The following is a 15,614-nucleotide window of genomic DNA, read 5'->3' on the forward strand; positions in this document are numbered from 1 at the left end:
ACTTTCTTCCCTGTGCTCCATCTTGGCGGGATGCTGATCTTCTAGAATACTACGAAAACACCTTAAAAACTGGTCTAGAATCTATCCTGAATTGCTCACTCAACAATAACTCTTGGTTGCAGGCGTCCCTTCCTGTTAACCACGGAGGTCTCGGCATTCGTCGCGCCATGGATCTGACTATTTCATCCTTTCTGTCTTCATTCTATGGCGCTAAGCCATTGATCGAGACCATTCTCCAACAAGATCTTAGTCTAGTTTTGGATTCGAATGTCATCGATAGCATTGCTAAGTGGTCATCTCTAGTGGGATCAGATCCCCCTGACCTTGATAAGAGAGGACTACAATCCTCTTGGGACGATCCTCTTATAAATCATCACTTTTCAGCTCTACTTCAGTCATTCGATAACCCAGAAGATAAGGCCAGACTCCTAGCTACATCATCTTCAGAAGCAGGAGCTTGGCTCCATGCTATCTCGTCACCTTCTTTAGGATTACATCTTCCCAATGACAGTTTTCGAATTGCCAGTGCACTGCGTTTGGGAGCAGATGTTTGCGAGCAACACAGATGTCCTGCATGTAGAAGTGTCGTAGACCAGAAGGACCTTCATGGACTCTCCTCTGCCAGTAGTGCAGGCAGACATTCACGTCACTCCAGCGTCAACGACATTATCATGAGGGCACTAATTTCAGCAGGCCTTCCGATATGTGAACCGTTGGGATACAGTCGTGCAGATGGCAAGAGGCCAGATAGTATGACCCTAATAACGTGGAAGAAAGGAAAAGCATTTCTATGGGATTTTACTTGTTCCGACACCTTCGCCCCTTCAAATCTGCATTCTTCCTGAGCACAAGCTTGCAACGTGGCTGCTCGCCGGGAAACAGAAAAGGGCAGGAAGTATAGCAATTTACTCGACAAATATCATTTTGTCGCTATAGCTGTCGAATCGGGTGGTTCATGGGGTCACGAAGGCCTTACTTTATAAAAGAAGTTGGTCGCCGTATTTATTTATCGTCAGGAGACGCTAGAGCAACCTCTTTTCTACTGCAACGCATCAGTATCGCAGAACAAATAGGGAACGTTGCATCAGTTTTGGGAACGCTACACTCTGGTAAGGAACTGGAGGAGATCTTTCGTCTGTAATCTCGGCGAAGGTTTGAGGATGCTGTTGCGAGGCTTATCACAATAACATGTATTAGTGAATAATTATATTTTGATATTCTGTAAAATGTAAATTGTGCACTGTTCAAGGAATGTAATCTTTTGTAGTTTTGCCAGCGGACTTAATGCAAAGTTGGTTCTGTGCGTAAAATTGTTCATGTCTGGTTCCTTATTTCTTGCTGTTTTGCTTACTGTTTTGCTGTTTTTCTATCGCTGTGAAAATTTGCATGTGTTACTGCTAGTAGACGCACATAAGTAAAAACGGTTAATTAATGATTTTATATTCTTACAAACTCATTATTGTCGTTGTCAGATATCTATTTTGACAATATCTTTATATTCAGTCTCATTCATTAATTTATATATTTATCACAAAGAATTATGTAATATTGCTCCAAGGGCGCTGTAGATATCTTAATTATTCCTTTTATCGCTCCTGATTGTATAGGGTCGCCTTCGATAGAACAAACAATTATGTAATATTGCACCAAGGGCGCTATATATATATATATATTAATTATTCCTTTTGTAACCCCTGATTGTATAGGGACGCCTTCGATAGAACAAAAAAGGATGTAATATTGCACCAAGGGCGTTGTAGATATATTAATTATTCCTTTTGTAACCCCTGATTGTATAAGGGCACCTTCGATAGAACAAAAAAGGATGTAATATTGCACCAAGGGCGCTGTACATATAATAATTATATCTTTTGTCGCCCCTGATTGTATACGAGCGCCTTCGATAGAACAAACAATTATGTAATATTGCACCAAGGGCGCTATATATATATATATATTAATTATTCCTTTTGTAACCCCTGATTGTATAGGGACGCCTTCGATAGAACAAAAAAGGATGTAATATTGCACCAAGGGCGCTGTAGATATATTAATTATTCCTTTTGTCACCCCTGATTATATAAGGGCACCTTCGATAGAACAAAACCGGATGTAATATTGCACCAAGGACGCTGTAGATGTATTAATTATTCCTTTTGTAACCCCTGATTGTATAGGGACGCCTTCGATAGAACAAAAAAGGATGTAATATTGCACCAAGGGCGTTGTAGATATATTAATTATTCCTTTTGTAACCCCTGATTGTATAAGGGCACCTTCGATAGAACAAAAAAGGATGTAATATTGCACTAAGGGCGTTGTAGATATATTAATTATTCCTTTTGTCACCCCTGATTGTATAAGGGCACCTTCGATAGAACAAAAAAGGATGTAATATTGCACCAAGGGCGTTGTAGATATATTAATTATTCCTTTTGTCACCCCTGATTGTATAAGGGCACCTTCGATAGAACAAAAAAGGATGTAATATTGCACCAAGGGCGCTGTACATATAATAATTATATCTTTTGTCGCCCCTGATTGTATACGAGCGCCTTCGATAGAACAAACAATTATGTAATATTGCACCAATGGCGCTGTAAATATATTAATTATTCTTTTCGTCGCCCCTGATTGCATAGGGGCGCCTTCGATAGAACAAAACCGGATGTAATATTGCACCAAGGGCGCTGTAAATATATTAATTATTCATTTTGTCGCCTCTGATAGTATAGGGGCGCCTTCGATATAACAAAAAAGGATGTAATACTGCACCAAGGGCGATGTAGATCTATTAATTATTCCTTTTGTTACCCGTGATTGTATAAGGGCACTTTCGATAGAACCAAAAAGAATGTAATATTGCACCAAGGGCGCTGTAGAGATAATAATTATCACCTTTGGTTGCCCTTGATTGCATACGGGCGCCTTCTATAGAAGAAACAATTATGTAATGTTGCACCAAGGGCGCTGTAGGTATATTAATTATTCATTTTGTTGCCCTGATTGTATACGGGTGCCTTCGATAGAACAAAATAATTATGTAATATTGCACCAAGGGCGCTGTAGATATCTTAATTATTCCTCTTGTCGCACCTGATTGTATAGGGACGCCTTCGATAGAACAAGCAATTATGTAATATTGCACCAAGGGCGCTGTACATATATTAATTATTCTTTTTGTCGCCCCTGATTGTATAGGGGCGCCTTCGATAGAACAAAAAAGGATGTAATATTGCACCAAGGACGCTGTAGATGTATTAATTATTCCTTTTCTCGCCCCTGATTGTATAGGATGGCCTTCGAAAGAACAAAGAAGGATCTCCTCAGCTACCGCGCAGGAAACAGACCCCGAAAAGACCAAAACACTTGCAAGCATCCGCGAAAAATTACGAATTCAACACCGCAGAAGAGAAATTACGCGCTACCTATTATGAATATTTGGACAATATCGTTTGCAAAATTTAGTCGATTCCATTAGCCTGAACTGAATAAGTATCGGTAATAGAGGATCTAATTCTGGAAGGTAACTTTTCTCACGATGTTAGTGATTTTAAAGAATACCATGTCAAATCGGACCGACTACAACTAAGATGCAACAGTTACTCACCACTATTCCCACTTCAAAAAATCTGAGAGACCTGCTTGAGAACTTCAAGAAACTCTGTAAAGAAACAAGAGAGTTGTTTCCTGAAGTGTTGAAAGTCCTTCGTCTCCTGTTTGTCATCCCGGGGACATCTGCAACTGCCGAGAGAAGTTTCTCAATACTGCGGCGTCTCAAACTTATCTGAGGTCCACAATGACCCAGGCTAGACTGAACCATTTTGCAGTTCTTAATGCATACCCAGACAGACTTGACTCGCTGGACGTGAAGGAACTGTGTAGAGAATTCACAAATAGCTCCTACAGTGCAACTATCTTCGGAAAAGTGTGAATTCTGCTCTTTGAAGTATGCAGTTTTTGTGTCAAAATGAGCTATAGGATCACTGCAGCTCGTTATTTTTTACATTGAACATTTAATCAAATTGAAACTATATTATTCCGTTCTTGTTAAATGTATTAAAAGTTAGATGTTACGTACGCAAGGGCCAGGGGTGTAGTCAAGGGGGCCCATCGGGGCCAGGCCCCCTAAACACCGTAAGATTACTTCGTTTCAGTCACTTAAAAATAACAAAGTTTACATATAATTAATAATTTACTGTAAAATAGTATGGAAAAATACTATTTTACCATACCAATAGAAAAATAGTATAGTATCTCTTCCTTACACCGATCGGAAAATAGTATGGTATACTTTTTCTTTTCACAGCAGATTATACAATTTACTGCGATTTATATTTGACGGTTTGAAAACAAATGTTTTAACAAGGTACTATAAATACTAAAATACAACAATGGTACTAAACTGATTTGTAAGTAGGCCTTTTGTATGCTGTAACTAATGTTTAAAAAAAACATATTTTTATCAGATAAAAAATTTGGTGAAAACAACGTTATTCGGTTTTACAGTTTGGATTCTAATTAATCGGTAATTTTCAATTATTTTTACGTCACCATCCCGCTTAGGAGTACTAATGGGACTAAAATTTGGATGTAAATGACATTGGAAGTGTCATTGTTCATATCAGCCACCCCGAAAACTATGGATTCGACATTAATATTGGTCATTTTTGATCATTTTTACATATCTTCCCCTTCTCTTCAAAGTGCACATTCAAAGTGAAGCGATAAAATCTATTCCAGGCCCGAAACTCATTTATGTTGAAAATTTCATCGTGATCGGTCGGGTGGTTCAAGAGTTAACTTACAAACGTAGTCACTTTCACTATATAGCATGACTAATGAGGAACTCTGTGTGTATTGCAATACAATAAAACTCTGTTTTGTGGCTATCGCAGCATTGCATTTACGACACATGCTTTTCTGGAGTTAGTTGTTAGTGATGGTAATCACCGCTTTAAAATTCCTTCGCGTTCCCACTCGTATTGCTATTTTTGAGAATGTTATTTAGAACTTTTGATTAGAATTGTTACCCATTCTTTTCTTCTCAGAGGTTTCGCATGTGAAACACAAGAAACTCTTTTTCGTGAAATAATATTTTCCGCGACGGAACGATCCACGATTTGCAGACCAAAAGATATTATACGAAGATTAAAAACCGAAAGATATTATAATTCGTCAGATATTAACATCGTACTATTTTTTTTTTTAATTTCTGGATTTTAATATTTCTGAAGAAATCGAATTTATTCGCATTCTTGCACTGTTTTAGGACAAGAAGAATTTGTAAAGTGGTAAACTGAAGTCCAATGTCCAAAGAAGATACTCGAAAAATTGTTCACAAACATGATATCCTTGCTCCTTCACGTGTGCAGCCACTTCTAATCTGTGCTCGACGAGGAACAGAACTTTGCGTCATTGACACTGGCGAACTTCAAATGAACGAATCATCTTGGATTTCGGAAGAAGAGGTCGATGTTATTTCTTTAGATCCTGTTTTAACTGCATCTTCCGCAGTACTTCCTCCTTGCCAATCAGCAGTGACCTAAAATGGTGGGTGCGATTTCCTTGGGGAAACTACAGTAGTTATAAAGAATTAGGATTTGTTAATTAAACAACCTTATGGGGTTAAAATATTATTACGGGTCTACCATTTTTAATACTTTGATTTGTTGGCGAAAAACGCTACAAATATATTCACAATAATATAATATAAGCATTTTGTAATAAAAAGTTCTACCATTAAAAATAGTTTTTTTTTATTGTAATAGCCCCCAAAATAATCAAAATTGGTGAAAAAACAAAAATCAAAAAGTGTTGCGTAACAAAGTTGAAGAGTTTCGGCCTTGCGTAACGAAGTGTGACAAGGAGGAGAAGGGGGTAAAAATTGGTCAAAAATAGCGACACGAAATATGTGGAGTGTCCCTAAAACAGTAAATGAGATATAGCTTTTAATAAAATTATGTTTCTTTTAGTTACGAATAACAAATAAATTTTTTTGACAGGAAATTTTAAAGAAATTAAGTGAAATTTCAAAGAAAATCAGTCTTATGAAGATACAAGGGCTTAAACTAAAATAGTTATGCAGAAAGTTATAACGTTTGGCGGTGACAGTAGTTATTGGTTAAACATAATAAAAACTACCTGGAATATAATTTATGGAGAAAAAACGAATAATTATAATAATAATAATAATAATAATAATAATAATAATAATAATAATAATAATAATAATAATAATAATCTAGGGCCGCGGTGGCTCAGTGGTAGAGCGTTCACCTCTGGTGCATGGGGTCCCGGGTTCAAACCCTGCTCCCGCCAAGTGAACTTTGTGGTGGACAAACACCGTGTGCGTGGGTTTTCTCGGGGTTCTCCCGTTTCCTCCCACTTTCTTCATTCCACCATTTCATTCATTTCTCATAATCACCGTCTCCTTTAGCCTAACCGGCATAACCGTGGGACGTAAAACTCAAAGATTTCATTTCATTTCATTTCAATAATCTAAAAACCAGTCTCGGTCTCGTCTCGGTGAACAGATGCTTGTCTCGATCTCGGTCTCGGTCTCGAAGGCCAAGTCTCGGTCTCGTCTCGAAAGTCTCGAAATAAATAGTGTGAAAGTAAAATTGTGAAAGTATTATTATCGGACAGTCTGACGTTTTCGCTTCTTATTTTTTGCCTTCATTCTTGATTTAGAATTATGGTATGATGTACCTCTTCGTAGCTAATTTGCTATCGCTAATGCTTTCCACGCGTGTGTTCCAGGTTCAATCATTAATGTGAGTATAATATACCTGGGATAAAACCCTAATAGTAACCCATATTTCACTTTCAGTAATAGACTTTGTCTCATATAGCCTCAGTACTGCCTATACAATTAAAATCTATTAAATTAACTCCAGTACTATACAGTAGTTTATTTCCTTTCTTTGAAACAGAGTTGTTCAATACCTCCTAACGGATAACGCAACACATAGCAACACGAATGTATTTAATCGTACCGAAATTGAAATTTTACAATTTCTCAGTTACTATCCAATACATTCTGCTTTGACTGTCATTTTAAAAACAGAATATAACGGTCATTATCTTAACAAATAGAGTAAATTATTACTACAATATATTTTGTTTCAAATTGATCAAATGCTTTATTACCGTTTCACATCTCAGTGTTTAATTGACACTTTAAAAGAGGCACTTCCTTAACCTTGTGGTGGAAGCTACGACACTCATCTTTGCTGTCTGTGGTCTCTGGTTGGATCACCAAACAAGTTAGATTCAAAGTCCGATGCTTCGTATAGTATGCGTCTCACTTTAAGTATATTCTGTTTCTTATACAAGTTCATAATGTCGTAATGTATTACATAAGCATATATTCAGTGTCGTAACATAGATTAAGCTTATTCCTGAGCTCTCAGCGCTGCATGTTATCTTTATTAGAGAAAACTAATCATGCGTTCATTACGCTGAAATTTTGTATTGATTGAAAATTACTTGCGAAACATGGATACACATATTATATAAGTATATAGGTAATTCGAGCTATCTGTATCTATTTTCTCTGTCCCGGCAAAAGAAGTGATTCTTAACTTTCTAGTTTTCTCTTCTATTAATTTTCGTAGTTTTGCTGCAATATGAAGGATCAATAATATATTTTTTTCGCTGTACGAATTTTCCTAAATTTTGGATCCGTTTTCACCCTACCTTACCTAGTAAAAGTTATATATATCTATATCTATCTATCTATCTATCTATCTATCTATATATATATATATATATATATATATGAATTTTAAATTTTAGAGGTAGACTATGCTGTCACTTTTTGGTCGAAATTGAGTTAACTATACTTTTTTTTAATATACGATGTTCTTTCCAGTGGTATAATAATGTAAGCCTAAAAACAACCTATTACTTTGTAACTGCTTAGTATAGTTTGAAAACAGTACTATAGGTCTTAGTTAAGGAACCGGATTTTCGCTTCTCCTGTAAAATTGCGAAATTGTGACTTGGTTTAGTTTACCTCTGAGGTCCAGATATAATAAAGTCATAGCCATAATCATAATCAACCATTATCAATCCACTGCTGGATGAAGGTCTTTCCAAGTCTTCTCCACAACTATCTATCTTGACCAATTCTTTTTTAGGTCACTCCCCAGTTGTTCTTGATTTCGTTAAACCTTCTTGTATAAAGACGTTTCCTAGGCTGTTTCTATCTCGTGGTATCCTGTCTAGAATTGTTTTTGTCCATCGATCGTAATTTCTTGCAATATGTCCAGCACATTTTCCAGCCCATGCTAAAAATAATTTTATTAGTACCAGTCATTAATTGCCAAATAATTCTTTCTATTTTATACATTTGGCCTACAAATAGTTCAAATCCGAGCACAGAAACGCTAGTTTTTGATCTTTGTGTTGAATCTGACAACACTGACTCAATGATTTAAATCAACACAATATGAGGACCTCCATTTGGTCTAGCGGCTAGCATGCTTGACTTCGTTTCGCGTGGTCCCGAATTCGATTTCCGGTGGGGGTACAGTTGAACGACCGAAGTGGTTCGGATTCCATTATAATCATTAGCTCCACGTCTGCTTTAGACGCTCTAGCATAATCGTGGGACGTTAAACTAAAACAAACCAAACCAAAAATCAACACAGTGTGTATTACTAACTGTAAGTCCTTAAATAATTTGCATATAGCTACATGGTATGGATCGAGTTTGAGGTGGTCGATAGTCAAACAAAAAAACAAATGAAATGTAAATAGGGTGTAATTAGAACTTTTAATTAAGTATGGTTTTGTGTATACCAGGCCTAAGGCTAAGGGGAACAACTAGTGTTACTAAAAAGTTATCAGTTACATTTAATTTCAGTTACAATTTGCATTTACATGTATTGCTGGAACCAAAACTTTGATATTAACATTAACATTATAAAGACTGTGAAAAACATCGTCTTTTAAAAACATTCTTGTACCATAAAACAAATTACGTGTAATTTAAAAATATTTTGCAGTTTAGCTACGTTGTTTTCACTGTATTTAGAATAATCTCTAGCATTTATTTAAGATAGCAACACTGCTTAAAATAATGGAACTGCGACTTGTAATTAAAACCACCAGAAACTATTGTTGTAATGTTATAGAAGCAAACTAAAGCACCAATCATTATAAAAATTTAACATAAATACGATATTTTAAGCAGTATAACAATCATTATCCAAGTATTTGGTATCTCTGAAACGGTTTGTCTCACATTTTACGATAGGTCTCACATTTTACACTACCTCCGTCTGCTGCAGCCACTGGACACTGCTGTTCCACTGCGTCTGACGTAGTATGGAGACCGACCTAACACACCACCACCAGCGGTCCGGCGCTGCGACACCACTGCCAACCCATACATCTGACGTGTTGCCAACTACAGGTGTTTCCATTTTTCTGATCACCATCTGTACATTAGAATGTCGAAAAAAGACTATCCTTTTTTAAAAATGTACTTTCAACGAGCTTCCTTTTAGAAAATTTCTCCAGCAATGACAAAATCAAAATGTAAGTGGTCTACACTAGGATAGTATTTTGGTATATTCACAATAGCAATGAAGTTTTTCATAGCTCAGGGAAAAGTTGAGGTTTGCCAACTCGAAGGAAGGCGAAAACGCAATCAAAAGTATTCCTGGGAGAAGATTCACCTAACGGATAAATCAAGTGTACTGTTCCAGCGCACTTCTTGGTATCCTTATGCAACGTGTACAACATCGCTTGTTTCTCCACTTTGGTTGCTCCTGTGCACAGAAATACCATATTCCACGGAATTACATATTACGAGGAAGAAACCGTTTAATGCAGCTTACTTTTGCCCCATATGTATTCACACAATATTTGGAATCCCTGGGTCATGTGGAGAATTCTTTATAATCAAGTGTGCAGGTGGAACATAGAGCCCGGTTCCTCTATTTACACCTAGAATTCTTTTCCTTTGCTTCAAGAGAGCTTGGTTTCTCCTTTATACCAGCGTTAGAGTCGAGTCGAGCCAAATCTAATGTGTAGTTTCGAGTATTCTCTTCAAGTATCTTGCATAGACAATATAGGTTATCAATGATACTAGTACTACTATTAGTACAACTTTTATTAATAATAATAATAATAATAATAAATAATTATAATTATAATTATAACAACACTGTGATTAAACATGAAAATACGCGGTCTGTATTTGAATACTAAAAAACTAGTTGATTGCTAACCTCGGTAGTCGTGAATTCTAGGAGTCAAGGATATTGTTCACGAGCCTGTGAATTTGTGTTGAGGGTTTAGGTGAGTATTCGGGCTCAAGCCAAACATTGTTAAAAGTTATAGGGCACTGGCCAAATATCTTCAAAACTGTTCGCCCCGAGTTTACAATTGTCAACAACTTGAGCAGCTCGGCTCACAGCGCACTCACTATCGACCCGAACCGAGAAGTGAGCCGAGCCAACAGCTCACCGAACCGAGTCAGCTAGAGCCTTCGGCCCAGATGAGCCGAACCGAGCAGATGGCTCATCCCAACCAAGCCAGCTCAAGCCGATGGTTCACCCCAAGCGAGCCGGCTCGAGCCATCGGCTCAGTTATTACTTCCCAACTGAGCTTCTTATTAAAAAATCTCTTGTGGTCTCGATATCGAGACGAGAAGACATGCGAGCAGTGTTTCCTCTAGTGAGCAACATTAAAAGTATTCCATATTACTACTTAGCTTACATTTCTTATGGCTTTCGCTTTCTAGTGTAATCAGGCCATGATTTCAAAACGAGTTAAAACGTAATAATAATAATAATAATAATAATAATAATAATAATAATAATAATAATAATAATAATAATAATGAATATAAGTATTCCATACATATAGAAATGCTTTTGACCAAGCACACAAGAAATTATATTTTGTCCATTTAGCACTATCATTCTTTTGTCACTCAAATTTATTAATATTCATGTAGTAAATATCTTATAATTCTTATATTTTAAAATCAATTGACAGGGCTCTGATTGCTTTTATGAGAAATAAATCTTTGGTTTTATAGATCCTACGCAGTGGCGATGATCGTGCGTCGTTTCGGTCCTATGAAGTTTCAGTCCTGCGCCGTGTCGATCCTGTGCCGTTTCGATCCTGTGCCGTTTCGTTCCTATGCCGTGTCGATCCTGTGCCGTTTCGGTCCTACGCCGTGTCGATCCTGTGCCGTTTCGGTCCTAGTAGATAGTAGATATTAGGAAAAATTTTTAGCACCAAGACTATTTACCCCAGTATCATGGTTCATACCTAGTGATGGGTAAATTCCCGGGAAGATATTTTTTGGGAATATTCCCTGGAAATATTCCCGGGAAGATTCCCAAAATGGGAATTTATCCGGGAATTTATGTACAATCACAAAGAAAATTGCATTCTATTACTATATTATGATTTCAAAGATGAATTAATTTTTATATCACAGCATATTATTACTGTTGTCCACAGAGGATTCTTTAAAATCTATATATTCTGAACTTTACTATGTTACTTTATTCACACTTTTTTATATTTAGAGAGTACGGATAAATGTATATTTATACACAACATATTTTATCAATTAAATATGTGTGAAAAATTATAAAGTAACAGTTTAAATTTATATGTAAGTGGATTTGCTCAACTTGACTCTATTACTGATATTATAAACACATGAAATTTATAAATGTTATAAACCAATTAGATTGGGTTAATGCTAGAAGATACATGTCTCACAAATTTATCAACATTTGCGAATATATATTTATGTTGACAAAATTTGCAAGATACTTACTTACCTTTATATTTTAGCACGTAACATTGCCACACACGATTCTACCTATTTCTCGAAATTCCATACGTTAATTCATATGTAAAAGAAGTCCGAGTACCTCTTCAGAAATTCGAGTCAGAGAGAGAGGAGACAGACCGACGTCTAGCATTGGGGGCCAGCTTCTGTACCTACTTTTCTTGCGATATTCTATTCCGATGCGGTTATTTTATGGTTTCATACGTTAAATTACGTTACCAACTTTAAATTCAGACAGCATTGCAGAGCGAGCGTTAGCGAATGAAGGCGGGTTAGAGCCCCGCATGGCACGTTGTTTTCTATCTTCGTTACCAACAATTCACTTTCTGTTCTCACATAAATCACTTCCACTTACCTTTCCGTTTTGTATAAATCCCCTACTGCCCTAAAAAAAGTGTTCGATACTTTTTTGACTACTTGAGCATCACTATCAACTCATTTCTTCCGTAAATCATTCTACTTCTTGCTAGTTTTGGCCCCCCAATACTAAACATTTACCTTATTTTCAGTGCAAATGGAAATGGAACTTAAAAAAATATATTATTAGTTATATAATGTACCGTCAAATAATTTTAAATTTTTTCACCTTCAAATTCTTTAAAACCTAGAAGTAAATCCATAATATATTAAAATAAAGTAAATAGTCATATGGTTCTTATAATATGGAAGATAAAGTAAATAAATGGAAATAAATTCCTTCCCGGGATTTTATTGGCCAGGGAAAAAACCCGGGAATATTCCCATTTTTAAATCCCTTCCCACCGGGAATATTCCCACTGTCCATCACTATTCATACCCCGTTTTGTTTCGAATGAAGCAAAGTTTTTTTTTTTTTTGTAACATTTGCATGCCCATGTTGTGTACCGGAGGGAAGGAATTCGCAGGAAATGGGGACGTTTTTTTTAAAAAAAAATCCTTTTTTCCTAATTTGTACAGGAATTTTATTGCCTTAGGTACTGTACATATTAGGGAAATTTACAAATTAGAAAACACGTTTCATTCCGAATATAACGGGATATGAACCATGATTCTACCATAAATAGTCTCGACGCAATAGCTGCTTGACTGAAAGTCTAACATTTACCTAAAAAAGTGGAAATCTTAAAAGGGTTAATGTGTAAGGTTTTCTAGTTCGAACGAATTGTTTTTACAGTTCTTAGAATGATGTGTAACGACAAAATAAAGTTCTAGTGAAAAGTTAGTGGTGGGAATAATAACTGTTCTGAATAGTGGTTTAATAAGGTATCGAAAAAAAATTAACGAATATATTTTCCATGCTTTTTTGGCTTGGGATTTTTTTCTTTTAATATTTCATATTTAGCGAAGAAACAATATAATGTGTTCCAGCTTTCTTTTCCCATTAAGGTCTAACATTAAAAAAAATATTGCATTCTGAAGAAAAATAAAAGGTAAGAGCCATCGCACTAAGTTTTGTTACTCCAGTTCATTAAACTAAATCATATTATGCTGCTGCTATTAATGAAACATTTTCTTCTGAAATATGAACAAAATTATGAAGCCTTTTCGGTTCTAATATTAGGTATTGAAGAGTGTCTGAAACAATAGTGTTTCCGGAACGGCGGTGATACTTTTTTCTTGTCTGCCAGTTTGACTAAGCAACCGGAACAACACATTTCAAGATGTATAAATTTCAAGAACTTGATATTATGGTTAGGCACCCAAGTGGGACTTATGAGATCCTAGTTGTGTCAAAAGAGCGAAAATTTCCGTTTTCTTTCCTAAAGCCTTTTTTTAATGAAAATAAAGCACGTCTAAAAGAAATCCGGCTATTTTGCATATCTAGTCCGGTATATCAATACAAAGTGCATTTCAATCTATGTACTGAAACATTTGAAGATTAATGTGGTGTAAAAGTAAAATAAGGAAAGTGTGCCTGTAGGTGTATTGTGAGAATCTGTTGATCACTTTAGAAAAAAATTTGTCGTTGTGGTATGTCTTCAGCCTATGAGTTCTGGAGAGTGAGAATGTGGCTTTAGTGCCGAACGTATACGGAACAATCATGTCGCACTATTTAGTGATTAATTAATAGTAAACTGTAATTCATAACCCGATGCAAATCAAATGAGATATACTAGTATTACTAATGTACGACTCTTGTGTTGAATGAATACATTGGGTGGGTGAAGAAGCTGTCTTTACTTCAAGTAAGTCTAATATTTTAATTTTTTCAAATGTATAGCTGTTTTCGTAAAATTACAATTATTTTCCCACACGCACGGGAAAAAAATACATAACAGTAATGCTGTAAAGATTAGTGGAAATTACGCGTTATGATGGGGGGGGCGCTGTTGAGAGAGGGACGGAACAAAAAGACTTGCCCCCTCCTCTATTCGAAATGTTGTTACGCGGCTGATTTACATTCAGGTTGAATTTAGACTAATTGGATTTCTACGAGGGTCACTACGAAAGGTTTGAGATGTGAAATAACTTACATACTTAAAATCAATTTAACACTTACATTTTCTCAAAGTATTCACCATTACACTCTAGACACTTTTGCATCCTCGAAAACCACTTTTGGAAGCAGTGTTGCCAGCCTTTTTCTTCAACTGTTGAAAGTTCATTCTCGTAAGCCACTACAGCTTCTTCAGGGCTGCAATATCTCTTCCCACGCATGCGATCTTTGATCCTGGGGAACTGAAAAAAATCACACGGGGCCAGGTTAGGGCTATACGGCGGATGAGTCATAAGTTTGACCTCCATAGATTCTAAAAACTGAATTGTGGTGTTGGCCGTGTCTGCGGACGCGTTGTCATAATGAAGCAGGATCCCACGCAATCCAGTTCTTAGACCCGTTCCCCGAAGCTTCTAGAACAATTTTGTTAGGAAAACAGTGGTGTACCACTGAGCAGTAACAGTCCTTTGTTCTTCAAGTGGAACAGTTGCAACATGGCCAGATTTGGAAAAGAAAGTTGCGACCATTTTCTTCCCCACACTTCGCGGTCGCTTCACTTTCATAGGTGGATTTTCGTCTGGAAAGATCCATATTGTAGACTGGCGTTTATTTTGAGGATCAAATTGATAGATCCAAGTCTCATCACCAGTAACATGTCAGAGACGCGTCGAGAATTGCCTCCATCAAATCTTGCAATCATTTCTTCACACCATTCCACACGCATGCGCTTCTGCTGTTCAGTCAAAGTGTAAGGCGCCAAACGAGATGTAACCTTCCTGAGCCGAAGATGATCATGAAGAATTTTTGTTCCTGCTGGCGGTCCTTTGTCCAATGTCCTTGAAAGTTGTTCGAGGATTTTCTCCATTTATTTGTTCCAGAGAGGCAATGTTTCCATCTAACACAGACGTCCAGCTCTCTCTTCATCTTTAAGCGATGCCCGGCCTCTTCTGAATTCGCCAAACCACCGGAAAATTGTAACACGGGAAGGAGCAAAGTCCCCAAATGTCCCCTACAAATAGCCAAAGCTTTGTGTCTCGTTCGAAAAACTTTTGAAATCGTAAAGGATCATTGCCCGAAAATGTTCTCTTTCGAGCTCCATTCTAGACAGCCGAATACTGCTCACATCAACAAACAAGTGAAAGCGATACGGCCACGCCGATAAGCGAGGCGAGTTGAAACTTCCTTCGCTTCTTTGCTCTGGATATCACTACCGAACGCAATTGTTGGAATTCAAATACTCTGCCACAACAATGCGTATCTCAAAACTTTCGTAGTGACCCTCGTATTAACAGCGATTTTTTTTTTTTTTTTTACCAATAGTGTTTAATTTTAAAGTAGCCGAAAATAGCGGAATTTCAGTAAGGGTAG

Source organism: Thermobia domestica, chromosome 7, assembly GCF_964235325.1.
Source record: "Thermobia domestica chromosome 7, izTheDome1.hap1.1, whole genome shotgun sequence".
In the NCBI taxonomy this organism is placed as follows: domain Eukaryota; kingdom Metazoa; phylum Arthropoda; class Insecta; order Zygentoma; family Lepismatidae; genus Thermobia; species Thermobia domestica.